This window comes from Triplophysa dalaica, chromosome 15 (assembly GCF_015846415.1).
Source record: "Triplophysa dalaica isolate WHDGS20190420 chromosome 15, ASM1584641v1, whole genome shotgun sequence".
Taxonomy (NCBI): domain Eukaryota; kingdom Metazoa; phylum Chordata; class Actinopteri; order Cypriniformes; family Nemacheilidae; genus Triplophysa; species Triplophysa dalaica.
In genome coordinates, this window is record NC_079556.1 from 4528278 (window position 1) to 4537699 (window position 9422).

Here is a 9422-nt window from a genome sequence, read left to right on the forward strand (position 1 = left end):
TCTGTACAACACTGTACTGCAGGAGTGGAATTGACTGCTGCTGCTCCAGAAATCCCAAGAGATGACCATAAATTATCAAGTCAGACCTCTTGTATGCAGGAAAGGTTCGGCTTTCCCCATGTGTTTGGAAATTACATGGTAGGTACTGATATGGCAAGGGCTGATTTGGTCACTCGGGTTGTCAAAAAGAGGAGATACTCTTCATCCATGGCACAGAGCATTACTGTACAGTTTACAAAGCACACACACAAACAACTATGAATAAACCCTGAAAAGCTAAACAAATATATGTATAGTTCATGAGAATCATAACACAACGCATGAAAGCGATCATTAACTCATATCATGACTTGACTTCTCTCATTGTTGAATCGCGTGATGCTGCGGCAGACACAAGTATTTAGATGTGTTTATATGTAAATTATAGGAAAAGCAATGGCAATTATTAGGATCCAGTTTATGAAGTCACCGTTTAAATATTAAATTGCATGTAATTGCACACGGCAGCCTTAGAAAAGCACGACAGTCATAAATAAGAGGGGACCTTCTTTAACCCCCCTTTCTCGGTTTCTCTCTCTACCTCTCATTTATAATGTGACTTCATTTATATGTAACATTAAAAGCTCAACACATCAGACAAGTCACTCAAAGCAGGCCTCGTGGGACACAACAGCACAGATAGGGGATCATTAGACAATGCGAGACTCACAATACACTGGTATCAGCTCACCGCTAACAGAGAAAAAACAGAGAAGTGCTCTTGTTTTGATACTTGCGTATCCTTCCAAAAATTTTAATACAAAAGATAAAAGCTCTGAGGGGTGAAGTGAATCTACTTGAAGATATTTAAAACAGAGCTTTGTTAAAAATACAAGTCCTTCGGGGTGTCTAGATGCTTTGTGGTTTAAGGTACACCTCTTTTAACTGGAAGAAAAATACCGTACTGTGTCCTTTTTTTAGGTCCTGTCACCAGCAAAATATAATAAAGTGTGTAACTTCTTCCCTTACGCCAGCTTTATATGCTTGTTTGGAATATGCAGAACTGTCATGCGTTTTTTCCTTTTCTTACAGCTTACTTTGGGTTGAAATTTATTCAGAGCTTTTTGTTTATTGCTTGGATTTTGCTAATTACACATCTGATAGTAAATGTTCCTAATAGTGCTGCCGAAACGTGACCCAAACACTACAAACACACAGTTGTATGAAAGTAACGATGACCTAAAGGCATTAACTTCCAGGACTTTAAGAGCTGCATTTGGTTGATAGTTTTGTACGTTCCACTTCATGCGGAGCTGCGCAGATCGATGACGTGACATAAAAGTACCGCGAGAGCAAACTGTTCCGTATGCTTTTGTATTCCTCTCGCGGTACTTTGATTTCATAAGTCGATCACTGTGCGCAGAGCAACATCTAATGTCTGCGTCTCCTACCGAAACAATTTTTTTATCCCAGCACGGGCACAAGCAAGCTAAATAAAAATTACTAATCACTTATTTGACACAGCAGCACCACACACTAGTTTCTTAAAATTCTCTGGTATAAAAGTACTTTGAGTGATTTTCGTGTACAGTTTGATACTGTTTTGGTTAGGAAACGGCTTTACCTTCACTGCGGAGTCGTTTGAAGCTTCACAAGCAATTGTTCACAGTATCTGACATCCTTGTCGCTGATAAACAAAACGACACATATGCGCTATGAATATGGATTTTAGATGAGTGTTCAACTTGTCCCCTAAGTACGCAGTAAGTACCCAGTTTGTTATTTTACTGAATGAGTTTGAACGCGTTCCGAAGAAAGAAGTCGGCCTAGTGATTCAGAGTGAATGAATCCGGATGAATCATTTAAATGAACTGAATCAACTGAGGGAGTTGTTTGCAAATCGGATCTCGCTAGATTGGGTCTGATTTGAAATATATTCAGCGCATGTTTATTGAAATATCTGAAGAGAAAATATTTCTAAGATAGGCTATTTTTTATGAAAATTTTGAATCTAACTCGTGTCCATCGTTAAAAAGAGGGTGATCACGTTATCCTGATCAGAGGCAAAGTTTAACGTTAGTAGTGTTTCCCAGTTAGCATTAGCTTCAGTATATTGTAATAAAAATATTTTATATATATTCTAAAATATACATTTTATTTGAATAAAGATGCATTACAATATATGTCATTCTTTTAATTTGAATTAATTATGTGATGTAATGCTTGCCTAAAATCACATTGAATTCATAGGAATGACTCAATGCTCTGTATGTGTGTGTCTTGAGATAGAGACATCATATGCTGAGGCATTGCACCAGTGTCAAACACTGAGGTCATCACCAAAGACTGCGAAATTCGTCAGTGACAGGGCTCCCGAAAATTATTGAATATGGACATTTGCTGCTCTGACACCTACTGCTTTGTACAGGTGAGTGTGAAGTGGGGTCTCTCAAGGATCCTTTGTATAGAGCAGCGGGAGAAAACTGTTAAATTGTACCAGCCCTCTTCATATGTATATATAAAAATGCCCTGAACAAGATGCTTATCTTAATAGATGAAGTAGGAGCAAAAGAGCTATAATTTTAATCAAATCTCTGGCTTATTCGTACGGGCCTGTCGAGCACTATTGAGGTTTTAAATGCATGTTGTTGGGACTTGCTGAATGGACTCAGCAGGAGGTGTCTCTCTCAGTAATTATACCTCACTTACAGGTATTTCTGTTGCTGCGTGCTTTATCTTCTCTTGTAAAAAGGAAATCAATTTGTACAGATGTATATGAGAGAGGTGATTGCCTTGACTGGGTGGGGGTTGGCTGGGTTGGCCCAAAAAAGGGGGGTAAAAGTATTGTCATAAAATGGACAAGTCGTTTGGAAAATTGAGGAGAGTTGCTTTTGAATGTGTTTGTTTGGGTCTTTTGTTGGCTTGTATTTAGCGTCTGCCGTAGGTGCCCAGTGCTGCCTGCAAATGTGTGGAGTTGAAGAACGAATGAAAAAAATGACTTAAGGCAACTTTACAATTATCAAAACCTGTAAGATTGAGGAAAACGATCAACTAGAGCATTTTGTTGTTTTTTTGGAACTCATTGTTTGTAGTAAAACAACGCAGCGTGCTGTAAATGTATCTATATTACATTATAAATTACAGAAAGTATAATTTGCTGAAAGAAATCACAGCAATTTAGTGTGAGGATGAGATTTTAAAAAGTAAATAATACAATTCTGGTGTTTAATTTGTGCATCACCATATTTTCCATCCTTTCCAGTAACAAAAGCTATTACGTGTGTGATAAACCAAATCCAGGACAGGTTTATATAAGCGGTCAGGCTAAAATAACACAATTAAGATCATCATCGTCTACTCGAGAGTGGTCAACTGGAATAATGTTAAGACATTAGGTCGCACGGTTTCCAGCGTGGTCACGCAACCGCTGAATGGAGCCATTAGAGTCCAGCATGGGCACTTCGAACCACTCGTGGCACTTATTAATCAGTCCTGAGATTTCATAGCTGAGCATATTCTACATGTATCGCAAGCCAAGATCGTGGGCGTCAGAACGAGCAAAAAGTTCTGTCACAAGCATTCGCAAAGCATGTCGCGATTGTCGGCCACAATTAATTCTATTTAAAGAATTCTGCGTCCCTGCCTGCCAAATAGGCTTAGATTGGCCCTGGGGCTGCTTATGGATGTAGTGGACCACAGCGTCCGCGGAAATAGTCCATATGGACCACATGGTCCATAGCTGAGGAAACATCTGAGATAACCAAGATGGACAGTGACCTGATCCATAATCCAGAGGCCAGCTGTAAGACCTTTATGCGTTTCTATTGGTGAATGTGTCATGTATCCACTATTGGATTGTGGATATGAAGTGGAAAACGGCGGAAAGGGTGGATTAAGGAAACGCGCCAATATTCAGCTAAATTAGCAAGTGCAAGGTTTCATATTTCCAATCTTATTTGGTTTTTATCTCATTTTATATTTTCAGAAGACGTACTCTTGACCCAATTACCAGTTCTACGGGCTGCGCAGTCTTTGTAATCCGGGTTATTATCTAGTCTGAAAATTTTGATTTTCTTTGTTTTGATACCTTTCCTCTGCTCCCGCGAGACCGCGTTGAAGGAAGGGGAGGTTCTAACACCATATTTTCTTTTGGATTCAGAGTAAATGCTTTTTCTCTAGAGGGGGGCAAAGAGAACCTGCTCAAAGTCTGGAAATGTGCAAGCGGCGATGCCTTGATCAAATCAGCTGAGCTGAAAAGGATTCAACCGCAGAAATAACAAAGAGTGAGGTGATTAGCAACACATTCTTACCAGCGTGGTGCTCTTAGTTCACTGAACACGGAGTTCTTTCGAGCTTATTCTAAATCTGGGGCAAAGAACTATACAGTGGGATCCAAAACTCTCTCTAGTCCACTTGTAGAAATGTTGTATTTTTCTAATTCGATACCAATGTTTTCATTACAGATTATATTGTCACCATAACAATTTTTATGAAAACTTTAGTTTGAAATATTAATATGATTGTCTTGGTAATTGGTGTCTCGCTTTGGCTTTCATGACAACATGCACTCGACTTGTATAAACTACTCAGATTTGTTCAATGATGTGCTTATGATCAATATTATCCCAGCAAGTTTAGGAAATGTTCCAAAGAGCATCTTGGAAATCATAAATTGTCTTATTTGACAAATTGCTTTATTTATTAGTTGGAAAGATTCATCCCCGGTTTCACAGACGAGGCTAGGACTAGTCCCAGACTGAAAAAATGTTGAGCTGTCTGAAAACAACTTGCCCTGACATATCTTAAAATATATCAGTGGTGCCAAGATGCCATGATGTTTTGTATCAAGATGCACATCAGTAATGTTTTTTTCTAAGACATTTTTAAATAAGTGACTTAAATAGCATAAATTAACCAAGGCATAGTCTTAGCTAGCTAAGCCTCGTCTATGAAACCGGGCCTTAGAGTTGTAAATAATTTTTTTTTTTTATAATAACATTTTTGAAAACTTCCTGCTTTTTTATATGCCTTTATTTCAGAAGACCGTACCTACAAGACGGAGAGAGGGGAACAAGATCGGAGTGCGGTCCATAAGCCCTCTTGATAAAACAGCATATGCTAGGTTAGGTATGTTTTGATACCAAAACATACCAAACCAGCACATGCTGTTTTTTCAAAAGGGAGGCTTACATCTCCGAATTCCTGCTTTGAGTTTAAGTTCCAATTTATATCACATTTTGAATTCCAGATGTTTAATGTGGTGTTTTTTAACCCCACTGTATCTACAATCTTCCTCAAATCTAACCATCAAAACATTTGTATGCAAGTGAGTCCATCACAATTGTTCGGGTGTCCTTGCTTAATGTCACCATACAACACGACATGTGTATGAATCCAGAGCCAGGACAACCAATAATTTCTCATCACAGAGCAAAGCAATTGCTCTCCATAGTCGAGCCCAAGGCAGCCGAGGTTCTAATGAGATGTTTAGAGACACGCCTGGCTAATGGAACATTCTGGAGTTTGTCTCCTTAACACAGAGGCCCTGTACCTGAGGAGAAAAAGGACATTCTGTCTACCAGGGGAAGAGGCGAATTTCACATAATCTGTGTCATTCATATTATGCATCCTGACATAAATGATCAGATAATTCACATCTGAAGTGAATTAACATCTGTTGTTTGAACGGGGCTAATGTCTAGCAATTCATCAATTTCACAGGCTAATATTGCTGACCAGAAATTCATGTAACATGCCCAGATTTAGGCACATAGATGGCAGTTTAGAGTAATGCTAGGCTCTGTTGAGTGTGTGCTTACACTAACAGCACTGTCAAAATTACAGAGGTGGTAATAAACAACACGCTATTATCCGGCTTGGAGAGACGACACGGTATTAATAGGAGACTGCAAAACAAAGATGCTTCTTTGGAATTAGATAAACAGTTTGGAAGTGCTTTAAACAAAATAATGCTCCAAATAAAAACAACCTAAAACAGGAAGAAAGGAAAATAAATCCAGCATCTATTGTAGTATTGATTTGTGGTTGCAACAGAATATTTTATTGCGTGTTTAGCATATCGGAAAACCAACATCGCAGAAAGAGAAAATAAAAACAAACAACTGTAGAATTTTATAACAGTGACACACTCACACACATCAAGATTTATACATTTGTCAGGAATCTGCAAACTCTTAATACACTCCGAGTCGTCCATGGGGACTCGGTCAACCAATAACCAGTCTTTAAAGGTCCAGTGTATGAAATTTAGCGGCATCTAGTGGTGAGATTGCAAGTTGCAACCAACGACTCACTCCACGCTTACCCCTCCCTTTCGAAGCACTACGCTGGCGGACACAGAACTAAGATGTCGTCACGTTTTAGCTTCTTAGCTGAGGAAGATAACATACTTTTGGAACGCGTTCTGTTGAGCAGTTTGTCCATTTAGGGCTACTGTAAAAAAATCATGGCGAATTCCATGCAAGGTGACCAGCAGTTTATGTAGATAGAAATAGCGTAAGGTAATAAAAACATAGCTCTTTATTTTGTAAGGTCTTTATACACCTGTGAAGAGATAGTTATGTAAATTATATTGCATTTCTGTCAATAGATTCTCTACAGAATTACACATAAAAAGCAATATATTTGGTGAATAATGTGTGTATAGTTACCCCATATATTTTTTTTAAATTACAATCAAACTACCCTTAAAATGCCTTCTAGGCAACACAGGACACATGGCCCTGTAGGATCAACGGACCTGAGTCACCACATGGCTATTGACATGTTATTTTATATTTACCAGCCAAAAAGTATATATTTTTGAATAACAATATTTTTTAATAATTAAAAACCTCTCACAGGTGCCGTCTGGTCTCCTCTACAAGCAGAAGGTCAAGAGTCTGATCTACGACTGCGTGTTTGAGGTTTTCTCAGCGTTGAATCATTGTGCATATTAACTATATCTGCTTCTCCATCCACGGGCTCTGTAACAGTTGGAGCGCTGCACACCGCAACCCCTCTGTCTCACCTCTCCGAAACGCTTCATCGGAAATTTCAGCGCCGCCGCTACATCCTCCTACTCTAAACAGAGAAGTGAAAGATTACCGTGTGTGGTTCATTAAGAATGTTTTATTTTGTCTGCAATTTATTTCCCCATCTATTGTCTCCCACCCTCTCAGAGAAGCCTCGGTAGAGCCACAGCCCGGGTGCACAGATAAACGCAGAAAACCAACCGGAAGGCGGAAACAGGCGGCCGAAAAGCACGGGCTGCCCGACCACGGACGAAAACTCAAAGGAGAGATGGGTATGATTAAATCAAGCTTAATTCTATTTTGATAATTGTCTGCGTCTGCGGCCGCGTTTCACCGTGGGGATGTTGTGACTTGTGTACGAGACTGACAATGAAGTCGGCAACAACAGCTGCTCGGTGCCGGCTAGCTCGTGTACCTTGCCGCTCAAGTCTTGTCAGTCACATTTTCCCTAATTAACTAACATCTGCTTTCCATTTTCAGTTACACTGCATCGCCAGCTTGCCTCATCTGAATCCCTGACTCCTGACCTCCCCTGAGGAAGGTGCTCACTGTCAGAAGAACCCCCAGCATCCTACCGCCACAGAAAGGTGATTCCTTTAAAGCGGAAGAAACGGATGAGGGAGCGAGGGGGCTGCGTGAGGCGGGCAGACGGGGAGGGGAGCTGTCGCTTGTGTCAGGTTAACCTCAGAGACGCGTTCGGAGCTCAGCATCTGGGAGATGGAGGGGACGCACGGCGCTCCATTTGGCGCAAGTGAGTTCTTGCATTACACATACGCCTATGGCTTTCATCAGCTGTCTGCCTTTCTTTCTTTCTTTCTTTCTTTTATGTTCTTTCTCTTCCATCTTTCTATTTTTATCCTATTCGCACATTTCTTACTTGTTATTCCTTTATTTTTATTATAACTCTAATTTCTTCTTACATTCTTTTAACTGCCTTTTCAAATTGTATTTCATTTTGTTCCCCCTTCTTTCTTTCTTTCTTCCTTTCTTTTCAACCACCCCTTTCCTCCCCTAAAATAAAAAATAACAATGACACCAAAATTTGTGCACTGTCAGTCCCGTGGGCTGTGTTTATTCCCAGATTTATGTTGGTAGCGTTGCTGTATTAAGTGTTACACACAGAGAGAGCTGTGCATGCAGAAAGGAAGGAGATGAAACTGATGTTTCTGCAACACATGTGTTAAGTCACTCCACACACCACAATAACACCTGAACTTGCGGCAGCTGGCACCGCTAAACATGCTTTCTCTCAGTCCATGGCAGCAACAAATAGCAACCTGCTGTAGCAAGTCGTAGGTCTTTAAGGTAACCAATTATGTCTTAAACTTGCAAAATTATAAATTCAAAAAATATATATATTTGTGTTCTTTTTTGTGTTAATAAAAATTGTAATTCAAACCAGTTCTTGTTATTATGGCAGATTGTGAAAAAGTATAGTTTGAAAATCATTCTGTCTTAGAGAAATGAATGCCATTGTCTGGCAGTACTTGTAAAAGCACGTGTGGTAAATGATCATTATTTCTCACAAGTCTTGAATTTCTTTAGATTTATTTTCCTGTGTTTTTACACTTGATCACAAACCTCATGATTTGGGTAGCAACACAACAAATCTCCTAGGTTTAGAAAAAAGGGTAAATGATTACATAAAAAAAATTAACAGATGGGCCTGCCTAAAAAAATATGATTTTCTACAAATGATTGCATTCTCTCCCCTTTGGTGTGAAAAGTAGACTCAAGAACACTTTTAAATAATTTGTTCAATTTGTTCCACAGCCAAAGAAAAGCGGCTTGGTGGAAATTCAGATTCATTAAAACTTAATTAATATGCATCATTATGTAAATGAGGTTGCAGTTAATGAGTTCTTAAAAGAAGCCTTCCTTAATTAGTTCACTTTTTAATGGCATCATCATTTATCTTTTTTCTTTGAAGCAGAGTGACGCGGGGAACTAGCCGTTCCCGAAAGTGCTCGAATTTTCCATTTTTTAATTATTCTTATTTCCTTAATTTTTATATGATTAAGAATGCATTTAGGGAAGTAAATAAATGAGGAAAACTTAGACCTTTTTTTCAGACTCGCTTGTTTCCATTAAAACAGAGTCTCTGTAGATGGCACAGTGTTTAAAAAAGTTAAAGGGAAAGCATCTTCTTACAAAACAATCAAGCCTGTCTCACAATTACCTCCTCGGCTTCTGCGACTAGCTTCATTTCCACTAAATCTGAGCAGACTCTTAATTGCTCACTCCAGTTGGTCTGCAGTATATATTACACACTTCTTCACTTTTTCTATGGAGCCTGAGATTCATGTTGCAAATGTGTGGTCATTTCCTCGCGTATTCATTTACTCGTTTATTTGTTTACATATTCAATCACTCTGTTTTTTTGTAAATAATTTACGTCAGCTGTACTTT

At 39.0% G+C, this 9422-nt stretch overlaps 1 long non-coding RNA gene across 1 annotated transcript; it reads left to right on the forward strand.

Annotated features, from left to right (window-relative positions):
* Nucleotides 1–2318: 2318 nt before the first annotated feature.
* Nucleotides 2319–7690, forward strand: LOC130437111 (uncharacterized). The gene is made up of 3 exons (XR_008909137.1): nucleotides 2319–2407; nucleotides 7161–7285; nucleotides 7494–7690. It is a non-coding gene; the product is annotated as an uncharacterized LOC130437111 (long non-coding RNA).
* Nucleotides 7691–9422: the final 1732 nt, after the last annotated feature.